Source organism: Neofelis nebulosa, chromosome 1, assembly GCF_028018385.1.
Source record: "Neofelis nebulosa isolate mNeoNeb1 chromosome 1, mNeoNeb1.pri, whole genome shotgun sequence".
Classification (NCBI taxonomy): Eukaryota; Metazoa; Chordata; class Mammalia; order Carnivora; family Felidae; genus Neofelis; species Neofelis nebulosa.
In genome coordinates, this window is record NC_080782.1 from 234,932,127 (window position 1) to 234,953,516 (window position 21,390).

The window sequence follows — 21,390 nt, forward strand, 5'->3', positions numbered from 1 at the left end:
GTTTCATCTGCGGGTTTTGATCTTTTTTTTTTTTCCATATAGAATAAGAATAATACCTATTTTGTAGCGTCATAAGGTTATTTTAAAATAAATATCAAGAGCACTGTTTTGCCTAAGAACTTATCTGGCAAGCTGGCAAAGCTGTCAGAAGTCTTTATGGCAAAAATTAAATGCCAGGCATCAACAGGGACTCTACAAAAAGTAGCTTGCAAAAATGTCAGAAAGTATATGGAGACTTGTAAAAAGTTTTTTTACCGTTTATTTTTGAGAGCATGAGCAGGGGAGGGGCAGAGAGAGAGGGAGACACAGAATCCGAAGCAGGCTCCAGGCTCCGAGCGGCCAGCACGGAGCCCGACACGGGGCTCAGACCCGTGAACCTTGAGATCGTGACCTGAGCTGAAGTCGGACGCTCAACCGACTGAGCCACCCGGGCACCCCTATGTTTAGAGACTTTTAAAACGAAGACAAGAAGTGGGGAGATCTTAAAAATAAGCCTTACGTTAGAGGAAAAGTAGAGGACCCAGTAATTCACCAGTGAGACATGGCTTCCGATATGGATACCAGGTTATAGAGCTTGGACGATAATCCTAGAACTAGACGTGTTAACAGAAGAACGCGATTCACAATTTGAGATGAGATTTATTGACTAAAATGTAAAAACAGACGTGTACGTTGTTCAAAAGAGGCCGAAAGGGGTGGGAAGCAGGGCCGTGCCTAGACACATACATGGAACTTCACAGATGTGAGGGGTGAGGCGGGTGAGAAGTGTCTGATGATGGGGAGAGGAGGCAAAAATAGGGGCTAACGCTTCAGATTCGGGCTACTGATTTCTGAATCCAGGAACCACTGAGGCAAGCTACTTGTGCCGAAGGAGCAGGACCTCCCTGGAGTTCTTTTTTTTTTTTTTTAACGTTTATTTGTGAGAGCACGGGTGTGCGTGAACAGGGGAGGGGCAGAGAGGGAAACAGAAGATCCGAGGGGGGCTCTGCCCGTGACCCACGAGCCCGATGCGGGGCTTGAACTCACAAAAAGTGAGATCACGACCTGAGCTGAAGTCAGACGCTCAACCTACTGAGCCGCCCAGGCGCCCCGGGACCTCGCTGGAGTTCTACTCACCAAGACGATCCGTTGGCTCTTGACTCGTGGAAATGCCGTCTCATAGTTGTGTCCTCGTAGATTTCTGTGATGATCAAAGTAATTAAGCCTGACCCTGCTGAGTGCTTCTCCAACACATTCCCCTCTTCCTCGCTGGCGGGGCTCTGATTTTTTTTTTTTTTTTTTTTCCACTCTTCGCCCTCCTCCCCCATGTGGCTCAGGGAAGCCTGGCCTTGTCCCAGCTCCCAGGCTAACTCCCATTCCCTTCGGCGTGATGGTTTAGAGGCGGCCATGGGACCGATCCTGGCAAATGGAACTGGAAGGGAACTTGGCTGATGGTGTTTCTAGAGAAAGTTCTCACTCCCAAGGGGACCTTACAGGAGACTGTTTTGCCTCCGGACATTATTATGGATGTCACGATGGAAACCTCTATAGCCACCTTGTGACCCTCAGGTGGGCCGGCCTGGGGCCAGAGCCAGTGCCTTGCATTTGCAGAGCAGAAAGACGGAAAGACTCCCGGCCCCCGAGTGTACCGCAGAACCGCTTTGCCCGCGTGAAGCCCGTGCTCGAGACCTCCCGAGAGCCCATCGCATATATTTATTGGCGACATAAACATCCTTAATGACACCTAGAAGGGACGGCTAGACATCGACGTGCCCTCCAAACCGTATGAAATTAGCGTGCAAAAAGATGAGAGAAAACTACGAAATGATTCTGCGTTCGCATCTCTCAAGAATCGATCTCTGTCGCAAATCGTCCTGATGGTGAAGGAAAAAAGAGACATCTGAAGACGATCAGGCCACAGGTCAGCTCTCCGATCTTGTAACGTTTTAGAAGGCATGAGCCGCAAAAGGGAGGGTGGACACAGAAATCAGAGATGGAGGTGCTTAGCGTCCAGCCCTTCTGAGAATAGTGTCAGAAAGACTTGGAATGAGGTGGCGTTGACAAAATAATAAAAAGTACATGTTTGCTGTGTTCAAAACAAAAGAAAAAGGGATATACCACTGGTCGTCAACCCTGGCTGTCCCTTAGAGTCACCTAGGGAGTTTTCTTCCTTCCTTTCTTTCTTTCTTTCTTTCTTTCTTTCTTTCTTTCTTTCTTTCTTTCTTTCTCTCTTTCCTTCCTTCCCTTTTCTTTCTTTTCTTCCCTTTTCTTTCTTTCCTTCCTTCCGTCTTCCTTCCTTCTTTCCTTCTTTCTCTTTCTTTCTTTCTTTCTTTTCTTTCCTTTTCTTTCCTTCCTTCCGTCTTCCTTCCTTCCTTCTTTCCTTCTCTTTCTTCCTTTCTTTCCTTCCTTCCTTCCCTTCCTTCCTTCCATCTTTCTTCCTTCCTTCTTTCTTTCTTTCTTTCCTTCCTTCCTTCCTTCCTTCCATCTTCCTTCCTTCTGTCTTCTTTCTTTCTCTTTCTTTCTTTCTTTCTTTCTCTTTCCTTCCTTCCTTCCTTCCTTCTGTCTTCTTTCTTTCTTTCTTTCCTTCCTTCCTTCCTTCCTTCCTTCCTTCCTTCCTTCCTTCCTCCTTCCTTCCTTCCTTCCTTCCTTCCTTCCTTCCTTCCTTCCCTCCTTCCTTCCTTCTTTCTTTTCCTTTCTTCCTTTCTTTTTAATAGTAAAGCTTGGGCCTCTCACATCAGCCAGATTGATTCTGCACACTTGTGGCTTGGAGCAGTTGCCCGAGTTTCTGCAGAAAACAGAGCCACGTTAAATACCAGGAATACAAAGCAACACAGTGGAGAGGTGGGAATGTAGAAGTGAAAGTGGGATTGGAAACCAAGTGGGATGCTGGAGACAGGAACAAGGCGCCAGCTACGCTGGGCTCAAGCTCCCAGACCCCGGCCAGTTAACGTTTCAGGATTCTTCAAGGACGCATGCACTGAGTGACAGGGTCATATGGTGGCCGGGGGGGTGAAGGGGGAGCCCTAGACCCCCTCCCTCCTGCTGGCCCTCCCACGTGCTCCCCACCGCCCCTGCTCTGGGAGCCCAGGAAGGCCCAGCCAGCCCTCCCAGCATCCTTAGCGCTGTCCCTGATCTCTGTGTGGCCCGGGATGCCCACTTCTGTTCCCCTTGCCTCCCCTCATCCCAGAAACCTTCTCACCGGGCCCTGAGGAATTCAGGATCCGGCAGAAATCCGCCACGTTGCCTCGACCTGGACGTTTTCTCTCATTTTCTCACTCCCCCTGAAGGGTGCTGCCTCCTGGGCAATCCCGGGAGTACTGTTTTCAAAAGCTGTCACTGCCTGAGTGCGTCCGTGGAGACAAGCGTCATTCCATGGCCGTGCCGTGGGCTCGCACTACGGGGGAGAAAACAGGCCCAGAGACGTACAGCTTAGTTTTTGACCCAAGAGGTTCACTTTCCTAGGCAGACACTGTTCCCGAAAAGAATCTTTGTTGTTTTCTTTTGTTTTTAAAAGTAATTTTTGCTCATTGTACAACATCTCATGATTACAGAAAAGCATGAGGAAAAAGAGACTAATCCCATCCTCCAGAACCAACCACTAACATCTGGGTGAATTTCTTCTAGTCCTCTTTGTTAATATGTATACACTAAAAATAAAAACAACAGACACTACAAGCCAAGTTTATGTATTATTTTTCATCTTGAACATAAGTATGCATCCACAGACTATTAAATCTTTGCACACACATTTGTTTGTAGCTATATAATAGTCCATTTTGGAGGCATATCATTTTCATTGATGCATTTAATAAATGTCTAATATAAAAATTGCAATGGAATAGTAGCTCACCGGAATGGCTAAAAAATAATTTTAATGGTATTTTTTTATTTTTGAGAGACAGAGACAGAGCATGAGTGGGGGAGGGGCAGAGAGAGAGGGAGACACAGAATCCGAAGCGGGCTCCAGGCTCCGAGCTGTCAGCACAGAGCCCGACATGGGGCTCGAACCCACGAACCACAAGATCTGAGCCGAAGTCAGACACTCAGCTGACTGAGCCACCCAGGTGCCCCTCGAATGGCTAAAATCAAAAGGATGACAATATCAAGTGTTGGCAAAGATGTGAAGCAACCCGAATGCTCACGTATTCTTGGTGAGCCTGTAAATCAGAACAACTGTTGTACAAAAGGCTCTTGTCGTTATCTACCAAAGCTAAAAATATGTATATCTTGGGACCTAGAAATTCCACTCCTGGATGAATAGTCAACAGAGACGGATGTTTGTCCATGAAGGACATGTACAAGGGTCTTCATAGCTACTTGATTCACAAACAAGAGGCAACCCAAGTGCCCATCAACAGCAGAATGGATTTCTAAATTGTGGTATCGTTCATACAGTAAAAGATTATAGGGCAGCATAAGACAATAGCCACTGCTACGTACGACAGCATTATTAAAGGGAGAAGCTAGACATAAAAAAATATATATACTGTATGAGGTCATCTAAATGAAGTTCACAAACAGGCAAACCTGGTGTTTGGTGATGGAATCAGAATAACGTTACTCTTTGCTGGTGAGGGGTGCGATTACCTAGGAGAGAGAATGAGGGGGTTTTCCGCGGTGCTGAAAGTGTTCTCTATGTTGAAATGTTTACAAGGGAGTGTGCATACACCTCTAACAACCGAGCTGTTCGCTTAAGATTTATGTGCTTTATGTAATCTCTGGATATGAGTTAGAGCTCCATAAAAACAAAGGGCAAAGAAAGAAATTTTGAACGCACACCAGGAAAGACACGAGGCACTAGGGATTTAATGACAGTAGTCCAGGCCGCCTCTGAGCTTCCTGGATTTCACCTAATTTTGGACATGTAAGCTATTTCAAGCATTTCTACACATAAATCAATACGAGAAATTATTAGGAAAATGTTGAGGCGCCTGGGTGGCTCGGTCGGTTAAGCCTCCAGTCATGATCTCACTGTCGTGGGACTGAGCCCCGTGTGGGGCTCTGCACGGACAGCACAGAGCCTGCCGGGAATTCTCTCTCTCCTCTCTCTTCCCCACCCCCACTTGCTTTCTCGGTCTCTCTCAAAATAAATAAACTTAAAAAAAAAATTTCCCCAACTTTGCATCTGGAAAACTCCAAACCCACAGGAAAGTTGCAAACATTGTCTAATGACAACTCATATAGCCTTCATCTACATATCCATCATTTGTTACCGTTTTGCCACATTTGCTTTCTCTCTAGACCTGTAAAGACAAATAGGTACATGGAATACAAAGAAACAAAGATTTGGGAGGTGAGTGCTGAATCCTTTGAAAGGATTCGTGCCCCTTTACCCCAAAATCCTGTAGCATCTATTTACTGACAAGTATTCAGGGAATTCATTTCACAGTCAGGATATTTAACTGATTTGAAGCATGTTATTTAAAATACAGCCAATATTGAAATGTCCCACAATTGTCCCAATAACACTCTCTAAGCTGTCTTCCCCACCCCCAATCTAGGGTCCAATCAAGTTATCACACGTTTCATTAAAAAAAATATTTTTTTAGTGTTTATTTATTTTAGAGAGAGACAGAGACAGAATGCAAGTGGATTAGGGGCAGAGAGAGAGGGAGACACAGAACTCGAAGCAGGCTCCAGGCTCTGAGCTGTCAGCACGTAGCCCGACGCGGGGCTTGAACCCACGAGCTGTGAGACCATGACCTGAGCCAAAGTCAGATGCCCAACCAACTGAGCCACCAGGCGCCCCACAGATTTCATTTAATTTCACGTAACCTTAGTCTTCTTCCTCCCAGGGGAATCCCCTGTTGTGTTTGTCTTTCAAGACATTGATATTCTTGAAGGGTCCAGGCTAGTTGTTGTGTAACCTCTTGAGAGACTTTCGAGTCTTTTTACTCCTGCTTCTCTGTCCTCCTTGCTCCTGAGGGACCATTCTTCCATCCCGGCTGTGAATCTCCTGCCATCAGACCAGAGAACCCATTAACCTTTTTCCTGTGGTCCTCAACTCCCATGAAGGGAACCGAACTTCCGCCCCCTGGAGGTAGAGAGCTGCGGATGGGGGGGGGGGGGGCGGTCCTCAGTCAACCCTCCTGGCTGGGTGCACGGGCCACTGTCACACTTAGGTGCTGGGACCAGTGAGCACAGCTGGGTAGGAGAATACATATAAAAATAGGACACAAGCTGCCCCAAACACTATTATGTGGCCTGGAAATCTTATTTTGAGAACATTATATTCTAAAATTGAGTGAAGCGAAACTGGAGAAAAGTGAGAGTACAGGAAAGCCATGGAATGAATATAAGGAGCCCAGCCTCCTGTACGGAGCCCGATTCACACTTGTTTTCTTTCCAGATCATTTCCCAGCAGCAGGGTGCAGAGCATCTGTGATATGTGAAAACACCTCAATTAAAACTCCATTCTACTGTCGATGCACATTTGGGTTGCTTCTTGATTCTGAACGAAGAGGCCATTAAGATTCTTGTGTATGTATTTTAAGGACAAACACAGTCTTCTAATGTGATTTCCCTGCTCACCCCTATGTGGGATCAGAAAATTGGGCACATGTATGGTTTCGGAAGCTACGTGTGATGGCTAAAATTTTGTGTGTCAACATGACTGGGCCATGGGGGGACAACCAGATGTTATTCTGAGTATTTCCGTGAGGCTAGTTTTGCATGAGATTAACCTTCAGATTGGCAGACTGAGTCGCCCAGATTGCACTCTGTGATATGGTGGGCCTTATCCAATCAGTTGAAGGCCTGACTAGAACAAAAAGTTGCCCCTCCTGGGCGTGAGAGAGGATTCTTCCTGCCTGCTGGCCTTCAAACTGGGGACATGGGCTTTTTTCCTGCCTTTGGACTACAACTGAAATATCGGTTCTTCCTGGGTATCAAACCCGCTGGCCCTTAGGCTGGAACTATCCCACCAGCTTCTCTGGATCTCCAGCTTGCCAACTGCAGATCTTAAGACTTGCCAGCCTCCTTGATTGCATGAATCAGTTCCTTATAATAAATCCTGTCTCTACGTGTGCATACATCCTATTGGTCCTGTCTTTCTAGAGAACACCAACACAGTAGGCAACGGATAATTCTTAAGAAATGTTAAAGATTCAGCAATATGGGTGGGGTGTGCTACCATAAAAGCTCCCAGGGAGAAAGCATCTTCAGGGATCCTATCTCACTACTTTTTTATTTAGTCTTTTTTTTTTTTTTTTTTAATTTTTGTTTTCCCCTTTCCCTACCAGCTTTGAACTCTGATGGGTCTGCATATTAGAACGTCTGTGGGATTCTTATGCTCTCTGACATCAGTGGTCCAGCTGTTTTTGTTTTTTTTTTTTTCAGCTGTTTCACTAGAATATGCTGCAACCTTGGCCGATGAATCCCTTTCCTAAATATAATCGAGTGTTGCCTGTGCTCTAAGCATAGGTGAGCCATCAGGGATTCTGAGTCAAATGGAATGATTCCTGCTCTCAAGAAGCCAATAGTCTAGTGGAGGCAGATGATAAGCAGAATTTATAAGCCAGCAACTGTGATATAACCTGACAGATACGATTGTATATCCACGAGATTTCATGAGAACACAGTGGGCCAGTACCAATCCGAAACAGGGTAACCAGGAAGGGCTTTTGGGAGACAATAATGTCCAAGTAGAATCTTTAAACACAAGTAGGATTTTGGGGCACCTGGGTGGCTCAGTTGGGTAAGCGTCCGACTTCGGCTCAGGTCGCTTGATCAGGTCGCTTGAGATCGCATGATCTTGCGGTTTGTGAGTTCGAGCCCCGCATCGGGCTCTGTGCTGATGGCTCAGAGCCTGGAGTCTGTTTCGGATTCTGTGTCTCCCTCTCTCTCTGCCCCTCCCCTGTTGGCACTCTGTCTCTCTCTCTCAAAAAATAAATAAATAAATAAATAAATAAACATTTTTAAAAAATGAGTAGGATTTAGGGGTGCCTCGGTGGCTCAGTTACACACCACCTCTTGATCTCAGTTCGGGTCGTGATTTCAGGGTTGTGAGTTCAAGCCCCACACTGGGCTTCATGCTGGGCACGGAACCTACTTAAAAGAAAAATGAGAAGGATCTGTACATCAACGTTCAGTGTTCAGCATTATTCGCAAAACCCCAAAGGCGGAAACTACCCAGATGTCCATCAACAGATGAACGGGAAAGCAAAATGTGGTATTTCCATTCAATGGAATACTATCCGGCCTTTAAAAGGAAATTTTGGCACATGCTACAACACAGATGAGCCTTGAAGATGCTATTTCACGTGAAATAAGCAGACACAGAAGGACGAATATTGTGGAGGTAAAAAGTAAAATAAAGCTTGCCAGGGGCCGGGGGGGAGGAAGGAATGGGGAGTTAGTGTTTAATGGGGACAGCGTTTCAGTTTGGGAAGATGAAAAGAGTCCCGAAGATGGACGGTGGTGATGGTCGCACAACAGTGTGAGTATACATAATGCCCCTCAATTGCACACTTAAAAAATGGGTAAATGATAAATTTTATGTTCGCATATATTTTACCACAATAAAAAATAATAACATTTTTTCAAAAATATGAGTATTATCCAGGGAAAGGGGCATGGTGGAGTGTCAGAAGGGTGGGGTGGGGGCACCTGGCCAGGAGATTTTGAGATTTTGAAATACATGACCTTGAACGAGTACGTCAGAAAGTTGAGGCTAGAAAGGTGGGCAGGGAGCGTGTCATGAGGAACCTTGGAAGCCCTGCCAGGGACTTTGGACTTTTTCTGAAGACAGCCGCCCAAATAAGTGTCACCCACTTTCACAGCACCCCGGATGGGCTCTGATCATCTGGGCGTAATTCCCACCAGCCTTTCTAGCGTGAGAAATTATAAATTGCTCTTGTCAAAAAATGCTTGTGATCAGGGGGCACCCGGGTGGCTCCATCAGTGAAGCGTCCAACTCTTGATAATCGGCTCAGGTCAAGATCTCAGAGTTTGTGAGTTCGAGCCCCACATGGGCCTTTGTGCTGGCGGTGCAGAGCTCGCTTGGGATCCTCTCTCTCCCCCTCTCTGCCTCTCCCCTACTTGCGCTGTCTCTCTATCAAAAATAAATGAATACATTTAAAAAATGCATGTTATCAGAGTCAGCCTTATAAATACAGAGAACAAACTGATGCTTGCCAGAGGGGCGTGGGTGTGGGATGGGCAAGATGGGTGAAGGGGAGCGGGAGACACAGGCCTTCAGGGATGGAGTGACTAAGTCTCGGGGACAAAGGCACAGTGTAGGGCAGGCAGTCAGTGGCATTATAGCAGCCTTGTGTGGTGACAGATGGTAGCTATATTTGTGGTGAGCCCAGCAGAACGCACAGAGTTGTAGAATCACTGTTTCCACCTGCCACGAACGTTACGCGTCAGCTACGCTCAAATTTAGAGACTTTAAAAGCAAAACAAAAACTGCTTTTTCATGAAGAATTCAAACAGTCCTAAAGATGGAGAGATGACCTCAAGCCCCTCACTCCTAAATAAGACCACGATCTGAGTCTTTTCTATTCACACTGTGGGTAGAGACAGTTAATGAGCAAAATCACTTTTAGAAACTCGGGGTCGTAAAATAGAAGCTGTCTTGAATTCTGTAGGCGCTGCATTTCAGTTGCACTGGACAAAAGAGACTCAGGGGAGGTGAGAGTTACTGAGGTCAAAGGTCACGTAAAAGTTTCTCAGCGCGAGAGGGCTGTTTCCCAAAGATCCCTGTAGGATCAAAGAAAGCAATTATGAAGGGGGGAAAAAAAGAAAAAAGAGGCTGGCTTATTATTTATTTCTGTAACTTTCTGTATCAATTTCAGATAACACCGATCGATTCCTTTCTCCAACGGATGAAAACGTTTATGCTTCTTCCAACTGAACTCCTCTGAATTTTTTGTCGGTTGTGTGATAATTTTAGTATTTTTCAGATTCCTAACACATACACTGTGCTCCGTAATTACGTGTTCCCATGACTATTTAGTTTTGACCCTATATTTAAGTGGATTCCATCTTCCAATCCCCTGTCTAAGGCTTTGGTTTCTGTGCTCAGTCTCACTTGCTTCTTTTAGAGCTGATGGTGTTTTACCGGGTGACTGGAAACTTCTCCGCGGACGCCAAGAGTTCAAAAGCTTCTCCAGGGTGAGCCGCGGAACAGGGCCTTGAGGCTGAACATCTGCAGGATCGTGGGGTGTACTTTAATCTGCAGATTCAGTTCCCTCTGGGAAGTTTTTTTGTATATCTCTTTGAGCACATCTTCTGTTCTACCTGTCAGTCCTCTGGTGCAGGGACGCCAATTATCCTTATGTTGGATTATCTTCATGTTCGCACCGTATCTAGTATCTTCCCTGTTTGCTTTAACATTCGTGTCTTTCCCGTCTGCATTCGCTGAGATTACTTCAAGTCTTCCTTCTGTGTCAGCACTTCGGTTTGCAGCAACAGCTAGTCCTTTGGTTTTTAAACGTAGACCTTAGTGCTCTAATTATGATGCTCCGGGGGTGTGCGGAAGGGGGCAGGGGCAGAGGGGAATGGAAGGAAAGGAAGAAGGTTCAGATGCAGTGCTGCGCAGTCCCTGCGGAGAAGCTCCAGCCTGCCCTCTCTGTCCTGTGGCTGAGCCAGGGTTCCCTCCGCCTGGCCGGGGTGCCTTTCACTCCCACATGGGTCCACCCTCAAGGTGCAGGCTGTTTTCCCGGGACCCTTCTGCTGCAGAATCCGGACCATTTGTTACTGTCTCCCCTTTCTCTACCCCCCAAACTCCTCAGTCCCTCTCTTGACTCTTTGTAAAGTGCTCTTTCTATTCACTTCTCAGGCTACTGGCTACACGGAGGGAATAACAGAGCCACCAACGAACTCATTGTTTTAAGTAGTTATTTGATCACCTACCTGCCTTTTGACAATCACTTGCCATGTTTGACTTCCCTTCTCGTTCACTCGTTCTTTGTTTATTGATCACCTACAAGCCATATATGGGGGGGGGGGGACACCGAGAGTTCAAGGACAGGTGATACAGCCTCTGCACATAGATTATGATTCATTTCGTGACCCGTCTCCTCAGTCATCAGATATTCGCAGCTTGCTGTTAGCTATTATTCTGTTCCTCTCTACCCCCGCCGCCCCCACTCTGTGCTGTCGGCATCTCTGACTTTAGAATATTACAGCAACCAGCTCCTGCACAGTCCTCTTTGCCCAAGACTTCTCGGAGACATATCTCGTCTGAATAATGTTTTTTTTTTTTTTAATTTCAATTTTGTTTTTTAAACTATATTTTAAAAAAATATTTATTTTTGAGAGAGAGAGAGAGCAAGCAGGGGAAGGGCAGAGAGAGTGGGGGGACAGAGGATCTGAAGCAGGCAGCACGGAGCCCGAATGGAGACCCAAACTCACAAATCGTGAGATAGTGACCTGAGCCGAAGTTGGACACGTAATGGACTGAGCCACCGGGTGCCCCTGAATAATGTTTTTACATAAGTCTTTTCAAAAGCACTGTCTTCCTGACTCTGCCCAAGCACTCATCAGCGACTCCTTTTTTTATTTAATTTTTTTACGTTTATTTAGTTTTGATAGAGACAGAGCACAAGTTGGGGGAGGGGCAGAGAGAGAGGGGGAGACACAGAATCCGAAGCAGGCTCCAGGCTCCGAGCCGTCCGCACAGAGCCCCACGCGGGGCTCGAACCCACAAACCGCGAGATCATGACCGGACGCTTAACCGACTGAGCCCCCCCGGCGCCCCATCCTTACTTCTGACCATAATGCCCAAGCTCCCAGGCACGGTCCCGTCCTGGGGCTCCAGGCCCTGCCTCTGTAGTGAATATTGCGGACTGGCTTGTCCACCATCCATTCCGGACCCTTCCAGTGTTCCAACATCAGCTGTACAAGCGGAGGCTAAAACCCCATTTTCCTGACTCCCGCGCAGCTAAGTGAGCGTTCCAGCTTTGATCGTGATCCCCGGGGTCGGATGCACTCGGGTGCCATTCTGAGGCGGACCTGAGGTCCCTGGGAAGAGAAACAGGGCACAGAACATCCAGTCTGCCGGTAGGGGTCGCGGCAGGGGCGGTGGGTTCTGGTTGGGAAGCGGCGACTTCCGGCGCACACAGGCAGCACGTCCTAGCCGGCAGCTTTCCGACCTTGACGGAGGCCTCAGCTCCGCGGCAGCCCGGCGTGGCCGCACAGCTCCGGGGGTCATTGTCAAGGGGCTCGGCTGGGAAGCCCCGTGCTCGCCCTTTCCTCTCCGCTTCCCTAGCCAGCTCGGTCGCCACTTTCTGCAAGGATGACCTCTGACCCGTGCCACTCAGCTTCAATTCTCCCTGCTCCCCCAGGCCGGCCTCCCCTCTGGCCCTAGGAGCACCCTATTTGCCTTTGCCCCATGGCTTCCTTTCCACTCGCTCTTTCCCCCGTGGGCAGCCCTCTCCCCCGAGGCCTCCGGTTCCAGAATCAGACCCGGCCCTGTCTCCCCCGGGAGCCTGCGCCCTGCTCCGTGGTCTCTACTGGGCAGGGGGAGCACCGCACCCGCAGTCAGAGCAGCCCACGGTCTCAGCTCCCCTCCTCCAGCGGTGATCCCAGAAAAACTAGTCGCCGGTCTCCGTTGCCGTTAAACGCGGAGGCCGCCTCCCTACTCCAGAGAGCCAGGCTGTTCTTAGCGCCTTTCATTCCAAGTTCCGTGGCATCTTCGGTCCCTGACACCTTCTCCCCAAGGTTGGCTGTGCGCACGTGGGGCTGTTGATTTCAATCGCTGGAAAGAAGTCCCCGCAGCTGGCACAGCCGGGCACGGAATGGCGAGGAGCTGAATTCTTTCTTAACAAGGCAATTTCTCCCCAGTGTCGTCACTGTTTTACGGACAGAGGGAACAGCTCGCATATGTTCGGTTACCCGGCTTGTCCGCCGGACTCCCGGGGCCCCCGCTAAGGCCCGACTGGGGAGGGTCCAGGACCAGCTCCCCGAACATGTGCTGTGGGAGATGCCAGGCTTGGCCGCAGGCGCTGTGAAGGTCGGCGCTGATGAGCGTCCACTTACGGAGCCTGGGATGACTGACCGGGCAGAGCCACGAGGCCAGTGTGACGCCACACTTGGCCCTTCTGCTTCAGAGGAACGGGCTGCTCTGATTCCCCTCCACTGCAAAGGCCCTGGGGTCACCAGGGGGACGGGCTTCCCCAGAGGAAACACCTTAGGGCTTCTCTGCAGGCGGGTTCAGCAGGCCGTCCCAAGGCACGGGAACCCTGCAAAAAATGCTCAGCTGCTTTTAGACCCATTTGTGCCAGCTATTCCTTTTGTTTGTTTGTTTAACATTTATTCATTTTCGAAAGGCAGAGAGAGACAGAGTGCAATTGGGGGAAGGGCAGAGAGAGAGGGAGACACAGAAACAGAAGCAGCCTCCAGGCTCCGAGCTGTCAGCACAGAGCCCGACACGGGGCTGGAACTCACGGACCGCAAGTTCATGACCTGAGATGAAGTCGGACGCTGAACTGACTGAGCCACCCAGGCGCCCCCCCCCCTTTATTTATTTATTTTTGAAAGAGAGAGAGAGAGTGGAGGAGGGGCAGAGAGAGAGGGAGACAGAGAATCCTAAGCAGGCTCCAGGCTCTGAGCTGTCAGCACAGAGCTCGACTCGGGGCTCGAACTCATGGACCGCGAGATCATGACCTGAGATGAAGTCGGACGCTTAACCGACTGAGCCACCCAGGCGCCCCTGTGCCAGCTATTTCTGGACGGCTCTTCATCCGAGGCTGACATTCCATTACTTGAACCGCCCACAGGAATGGCTTCCTGGGGCTAGACTGGTGTCACCTTTAATCAAGGGATGATGGAGGGGCGCCTGGGTGGCTCAGTCGGTTAAGCATCTGAGTCTTAATTTCGTCTCAGGTCATGATCTCACGGTTCGTGGGATCGAGCCCCACGTTGGGCTCTGTGCGGAGCCGGCTTGGGATTCTCTGTGTCACTCTCTCTCTGCCCCTTCCCTGCTCATGCTTGCTCTTTCAAAAATAAATAAACATTTCTTTTTAAAAGCGAGCGATGATGTAAAAAATGGCCAGCTGGAAAATGTTTATGCCTGTTTGTATGTCTTCATATGTGCACCCAAAGGTGTTACTTAAACAAAGCACGTAAGCAGATTGCCTCTGGGTCGGGGATGAGTCCAGACCTCCCCTATTTCCATCTGCTTTGACCTTCCCAAGCACTGTCTCCTTCATCTGCCTTTGTGTGTACGCGCAGGCACACAGACCCCCCCGGGCCCAAACCCATGTGGCCTGGAGACCCCGCCCTGGCCTGTCCATTCTAACTCTGGCCTGGCGTCTCCTTGGCACCCTGCCTCCAGTAATTGTGACTCCCCTCCCCGCGCTGCCCGCGCTCCCTTCCACGACTGAACCCGCTCCATCGTGGCCCCCGGTTTCCGAGGGAGGGAGATCAGACAGCGCCTGAGTGGTGGGAGACATCGGGCATGACTGTACTGATGCCATAACTATAAAAGGCCACTGTAGCAAATTTCTCTGAAAGTCTCTTTTTCCTGAGGAATTGCTCTGACCTACTTATCAGATGAGAGCCCGCAATCTGTTCCTCGGTTGTGTGGAAACTCTCAGCTCTGCTTTATACCCATTTACAGCATTGATCCCTGGCCTGCTTTTCTGCTTCTTGTCTGCACAGCAGCCCAGCCTTTACATAACCCTGCTGGTAACGTGGACAAGGCACCAGCCCGGCAGTCAGGCAGATGTGGTTTGTGAATCCCCGGCCTACCGTGAGTCGAATGAACGTGGGCATGCAATTTAACTTCTCCAAACGTCAATTTCTCCCTGTGAAAACAGAGACATAATACCTAGTCTCCAAGTAGGTTTTATCTTTGTTGAGATTCAGTGAGCTAACGTCTGCACAGAAGGCTAGCCCTGCTCCAAGGAGGTGGATTCCCTTTCCTTTTTCTTTTCCAGATGAACCCCTCCTGGCCGTGTTTTGCATAGGGACGCATTTGCAGAACAATCCTTAGCGATACATAGTGAAATAAACAAACAAGTAAACAAACAAGAAAGCAAACATTAAAACTGGGACTTTGTGGCGTCTGACCCACGGCCGCTGGGATACGTGAACTGTAAGCCACAGAATATTCAGGACCTAGCACCCCGCAGGATGGGGGATGTGCATCAGCCACACGTGCAGATTGGTTCTCTATCTCAGTTCCCCAAGCGGCTCTGGGGATCCCCGAGACCCGCTTCCGCGTTAAGACCCGCAGCCGAGGCGGCAAGGTGTTGAGAATGGTCTCCGAGACGATAAACAAGCGTGAGAGGAGGAAGTGGGTGTCACCGCACACAGCCCGTGCCGGCCCGGGAACGCAGGCCGAGCTGTTTACAAATCGGTGCCTGCAAAAAAAAATTTGCGCTGCAAAGCTCATTTCTTGCCGTCTGACCCCTCCCCTGGGGTGGGCCTTCCTTTAAACAAAGGACAGCTTCAGCAGCACTCAGAAACAAATGTTTGCTTCCCCGGAGGGAGAAGGAGGGAGAAGGAGGGAGAAGGAGGGAGAAGGAGGGAGAAGGAGGGAGAAGGAGGGAGAAGGAGGCGCCCTGCGCGATGCCAGAAATAAGCCTTCCTCCTGTCACTTAGGAGCCTGTGGCGTCTTGTCGGCAGGAGACACCGCAGCAAGGGGACAGGCACCTGGAGAGAATCAGATTCCACAGATAATTACAGGAAGGGCAACCACAGGTCCCAGTGAGGCCAGCTGTCTGCGGGCGGTTTTCATCGGGCTCTTTTTCACTCTATTGACTGATCTGCACGGAGTCAGTCTCCCCGAGGTGCCGGAAAGTATCGCACACTGGGCGCCTTACACACAGAAATCGATCGCCCCACGGTTCCGGAGGCCAGAAGCCCAAGATCGAGGCCTTGGCAGGGCTGGCTTCTTCCGAGGCCACCAGCGAGAATTTATTCCATGCCTGTCTCCTGGCTTCTGGCTTCTGCTGGCAAGATTTGACATTCCAGAAGCATCGTCCCGGTCCGTGTCTTGGTGGCCACGTGGTAGGCTCCCTGTCGGCATGTCTGTGTCCAAATCTGCCCTTTTTATGAGGACGCCGGTCATCCTGAATCACTCCGGGATGGCCTCGCCGTAACCAATGGCACCTGTAATGACCCTATTTCCAATATGGCGACCTTCTGAGGCGCTGGGAGTTAGGTCCTGAACGTGTACGTTTGTGGGGGATACAATTCAACTCCTAACACCTGCTGTGTGGCACACCTTTGCTAGAAGCTGAGGGAGAGAAAGAGGTGGTGACACACAGCCTGTGCTTGGCTTACCCACAAGCCAGCCTGGAACACGGCCAGCAGGGCATTCTGCAGCCCAGGATACGGTTGATGAGCGGGACAGTGGAGATACGAGCCAAGTTCCATGGGAGCAGGAAGGAGGGCACCTTACAGAAATGGCATTTGAGGACTGGGTTGAGACGTACAATCTTTAAGTTGCTCTTTAGTGTGACGCTGAGGGGGGCTGTAGTATCTGAGACTTGGTTTACCAGGACACAAGTTCAAAGTCCTCCCTGGTGTATGTCTGGTCTCTCTCTGGTGCAGAACTGCATGGCCGTTGTTAAAGCCAATATGCTGTGGAATATACACAGGCCGGTCTGGAGTATGAAGTGGAAATACTTGAAGTTTCAAGTAATCAGTCACGGTGAGCCTCTAATTGTAATTTAAATTGTTTGGGAAATGCATTGAAGTAAGCGTATAACCAATGTTCAGATGTTCATGAAGAATTGTACTCCTCATGTGGTTTATTAAAATGGTTTAGTATTTGGGGCACCTGGGTGGTTCAGTCGGTTAAGCGTCCGACCTTTTTTCTTTTTTTTTTTTTTTTGGGGGGGGGCAGGAGGCACATGCAAACAGGGGAGAAGCAGAGAGAGAGGGAGACAGGGAACCTCAAGCATGGGTGCAAAGCCCCGATGCAAGGCTTGATCCCACGACGGTGAGATCATGACCTGAGCGGAGATCAAGAGTCAGACGCTTAACCAACTGAGCCACCCAGATGCCCCAAGCGTCTGACTCTTGATCTCAGCTCACGTCCTGATCCCAGGGTGGTGAGTTCCAACTGCACGTTGGGCTCCACGCTGGGTATGAAACCTCCTTAAAAAAATAACAATCAAAATCGTGTTGCATTTGATAGAAGCAGGCTTAATTCCCATAACAACAAATGAAATAAAACGAACACCCTGTGTTATGGGCCGAATTGTGTCACCCGCCAAAGTCATGTGTTGAAGTCCTCAGCCCCGGTACCTCAGGACGTTGACTGGACGCAGGTAGGATCTTCAAAGACGTGATCCAAGCTACTGTGGAACCTTTAGGGCAGGCCCTGGTCCAATATGGCTGGTGTTCTCAGCAAAGGATATGAGTCCATAGAGGGAGAGTCCCCCGGGGGATGAGCACCCATCTGGAGAAAAGGCCGCGGGGGGACACAGGGAGGAAGGGCCACCTGTGAGCCGGGGGAGAGGCCTCCGGAGAAAGCAAGCCTGCCGACACCTTGGTCTCCGACTCCCAGCCTCCAGAACCGTGCGAAGCCAGATCTCTGTTGTTTCGGCCCCTCCATCTGTGCTATTTCGTTACGGCTGCACTAGCAGACTAATACATGCTGCGACTCGTTCAGAAGCCTCGGGGTTCTCGGTTATTTGTTGGCCTGTTTGCACCTGGTTTTGCTCTGCTCCTTAATGTCTACCTTCAAAATAAGACCCAGACACGTCCCCTTTGCGCCCCGTTGCGATCTCCTCTTCCCGCGGGGTCCTTGTTACAGTCTGGAGTACGTGAATGCATGCCTCTAGAGGATTCTTTTTTTAGAAATATTATACGTATCATTCGGCAATTTTGCTTTTACTTAATCAGACAGCGCTGAGGTCTTCTGTACTTTATGAGCATTTCCCTTATTGATATGCTTTTAAATTGTTTCCGGGGTTTGCTGAGAAAGACTTTATGTCACAAAATAGCTCTTTGGGTCGAGCTGGTAGTTTACATAGTCCAGTTTCTTTAAACTTGTCAGGGAACAGGAGCGGTGATAGCAGCCTGAATAAACTGTCGTGCCTTTGGAAAAAGCAAAAAGAACCAAAGCCCTCAGTTTAAGAAGTCAGCAGAGCCAGATTCCTTAATGTCACGGTTTCGACGATAAAAGACAAAAACCCGAAACTCCAATACAGCAGTGCTGCTTTTCTTCCATGTGTACAACTTAAACCCAAACCTAAATTGATCTCTGATTTATTGGCACTTAATTCCCTAAAATGTTGACTGAGTGTTGCCAGGAAGGCATGGTGGGGCTCCACTTAAGTCTTTAGCTACAAACCGGGAAACGTACAAGGCCTGACAATCATTTGTATTTTACTGCAACTTGGTATGGAGCTGAATTGCTTTGCTAAAATCAACTCCTAGATTAAGAAAGGCTGATATCATTTATTGCAGGCACTGAGTGACATACAAGAGGCGACAGCCTCTCTGATTTGCCATTACCTTGGAGAGATTTAACTGTGTTTTACGATACTTTTCGGCGCATACTATTGTTTTATTCTATTTCCAAAGGATTTTTACTTCAACGAGCCCTGAATGTTTTGTCAATTATTCCTGGTACGTTTTAGCCATTCAATTTAGCGGCGACCAACTTCTATTGGAAGTCTACAACAAAAGCGAACACAATAACCTGAAAGAGTGCGTGCTGATTGAAACAAACCTGTGAGTTGTATTGAAAAATCAATTTGAGGCAAAGAGCATACAGCATGTCCCAATGCAAGTTGATAGTAAGTTCCTGCTAGGTTAGAACCCACAACTTTAATGAAATACAGTGATCATTTCAATTTAATTATTTTAAATATTCACAGTACCCACTAAAGTGTGACCTCTGTGGTGCCGAACACTGAAAACAGTAAGCTTTCATTTTCAGTTGTCATCAACACTGCCACACCAGAGGTGTCTCGAACACCCTGCCACGTTCGCGGCAGATCACGAATCCACCAGGAAGCCCCAATCAAGGACGGTTGAGTTAGGTATCTGAAAACCGTACCCCATAGTAGCAATAATTGTGGTAGTATTAGCAGGAAGAGCAGGAGTACTTGTTATCCAACTTAATTTTTTTTTTTAAGTTTATTTATTTTTTTGAGACAGCCACAGAGCATGAGCGGGGGGAGGGGCAGAGAGAGAGGGAGACACAGAATCCGAAACAGGCTCCAGGCTCTGAGCTGTCAGCACAGAGCCCGACGCGGGGCTCGAACTCACGGACCGTGAGATCATGACCTGAGCCGAAGTCGGACGCTCAACCGACTGAGCCACCCAGGCGCCCCACTTGTTATCCAACTTAATAACTGGACCACCTGCAGTTAAAATTTTACAGGAATTTGAACTTGAGGAAAGCCTCCTCAGATGTTCCTATAGACAAGGTTCTCCTCATTCTCCTAGTGGGTTACCCAGCCTTGGAAGCAAGAGTGAAAAAAAGAAGACCGTTCTCCGTTTTATTTGTGCTTTGTTGTTGTTGTTGTTGTTGTTTTTGGGGGGGGGGCTTTTAAAATACAGTTTATTTATGTTTGAGAGAGAGCGCGCGAGAGAACGCGTGCGTATGAGCCGAGGAGCAGAGAGAGAAGGAGAGAGAGAATCACCGACTGTGAGACCATGATGTAAGCTGAAACCAAGAGCCGGACGCCTAACCGACTGAGCCAGCCCAGTGCCCCACGTCTCCATTCTATGTGGGGCTCGCAACGCCCTGCAGAAGGTAGGGTACCTCTGAACGGTGGCCAGTTCGGTTGTTTCACCCTATGCAGCTGGGGACTTGGCTCCGAAATTCCATTGCCGTGTTCTGGCACAACACACAACCACTTCAACCCTTCTTCCTTTTCTCTTAGAAAGGCTGGGGCTGTGTTCTTGCAAAAACACAATTTCGGGTGGTTCCTGCCATGAGCTAGGGAGGCAGAGCCGAAAAGGCTTCGGTGTCAGACTGGTGTGGGCTCAGCTCTTGGTTCCCACACTCAGTGGCTTGGGGATCTTGGGGACGCTACTTAACCTCTTGAAGGCCTAGTGTCCTCAGCTGAAACATGGTACCAGTGCCACCCGCACCACAGGGTGACGTAGTGATTGAGAGAGACACTTGCCGTATGCCGTGCGAACGTCTGTCCTCTTCCTCTGGGTGAAAAGCCACATGGCCTCAGTTTGGCTCAGGTACACCAGCCCAGTCAAGATCGCAGCAAGTAAGCTAGGAACACTGTGATCAACAAACCCGATAAAGGTCAAACTTTCCAATCGGCGCGAACCATCACGTAACAGACAGAGTGCCCGAGGGCTGGCCTGTCTCCCCCTCTGGCCTGGTTTCTGGAGCCAGGCGACAATAGTGATCGCAGAACTGAAACAAAACAACAACGTGGGCATGTTGTCCATATCGCTTTGGATTTATAATGAAGTATTGGCACTGGCACTAATATTTTTATGACTGCAAAATTTATTAAATAAAAAAAAACAGTGAAAACAGAAATTTTATATCTTACACATCAGAGGAAATATGCTTGTAAGCATAGTACAAATAGCAAGAAAAGCACTTATAATTGTTATGTTTTGGTTGTTCAGACATTCAATTATTAGGAAACCTCACTAAAAATTGAAGTGTTTGGAAACTGAGCAAAAACGACATAAAATGAAGAACACTTAATCCTCAGTAATGGATCTTTTTTTCCCCCAGGGTTCGGTCCTAAGAAACAAAATGGCCCGATGATATCATTGGTGAATGGTGAACATATTTGTGTGGAAAATTTTGCTGCCACTGGAAAAGTTTATTTTCATCTTACACCAGTTTAGAAGATGTCGGGAGATACTAATAAACCAGATTCCATCTTCAAATAATCTTTTCCCCTGTTTGATGACTCCCAGAGTTCTTTCAAAGTAACTCTTTAGGGGTTTTGGGTGGAGAATGGTGGTCAGAAACTGGAAGTTTTCACTGATAGCGACTTGTAGTTTTATTCCTCGAAAGAGCACTTTAGTCTTATCTTTATCCTTGTTGCTTTGTCGCCAATAGAGAGTCAATTCAGTTTCCGTGTTACTCTCAAAGATATTCCATTTATATCCTGCTTGCGAGAAAATGTTTTCACTGGGGTAAGAGTCTTCCCATAGAAATTGTCCTGCTCCAATGTCTTCTAAAGGAATGTAGCTTTGTTCTATTTGAAAATTAATGCAGCATGGAATTCTCCGAGTACCTCTTAAGAAAATGCAGGATGTCAATCGCAGATTATTTAAGTATTTCCCAAAAAGGTTTTACCAACAAAAGTATCTATAGGTCAGTAATCAAGACTAGAGCCCTTACTGACAGAGTATTAGTTATTGATGCTATCCTTATGCATTCATGCAAAAACCATTCTTTGAGCACGGGTTATCTGCAGGGTGTTGCGCTAGGCATGAAGGAGAAGTGACAGATGTTTATTATCCCTGTCCTTGGGATGCTTATGGTCTAATGGGAGCTGCGATAAACAA

The 21,390-nt window shown here is 48.4% G+C and overlaps 1 long non-coding RNA gene across 2 annotated transcripts; it reads left to right on the plus strand.

Moving 5' to 3' along the window:
• Positions 1 to 14,734: 14,734 nt before the first annotated feature.
• On the plus strand, positions 14,735 to 20,766 carry LOC131487719 (uncharacterized). Of its 2 annotated transcripts, none has more exons than XR_009249917.1 (2): positions 14,735 to 16,585; positions 20,606 to 20,766. It is a non-coding gene; the product is annotated as an uncharacterized LOC131487719 (long non-coding RNA). The 2 variants fall into 2 exon arrangements; XR_009249916.1 differs by lacking the exon at positions 20,606 to 20,766 and adding an exon at positions 19,469 to 20,348.
• Positions 20,767 to 21,390: the final 624 nt, after the last annotated feature.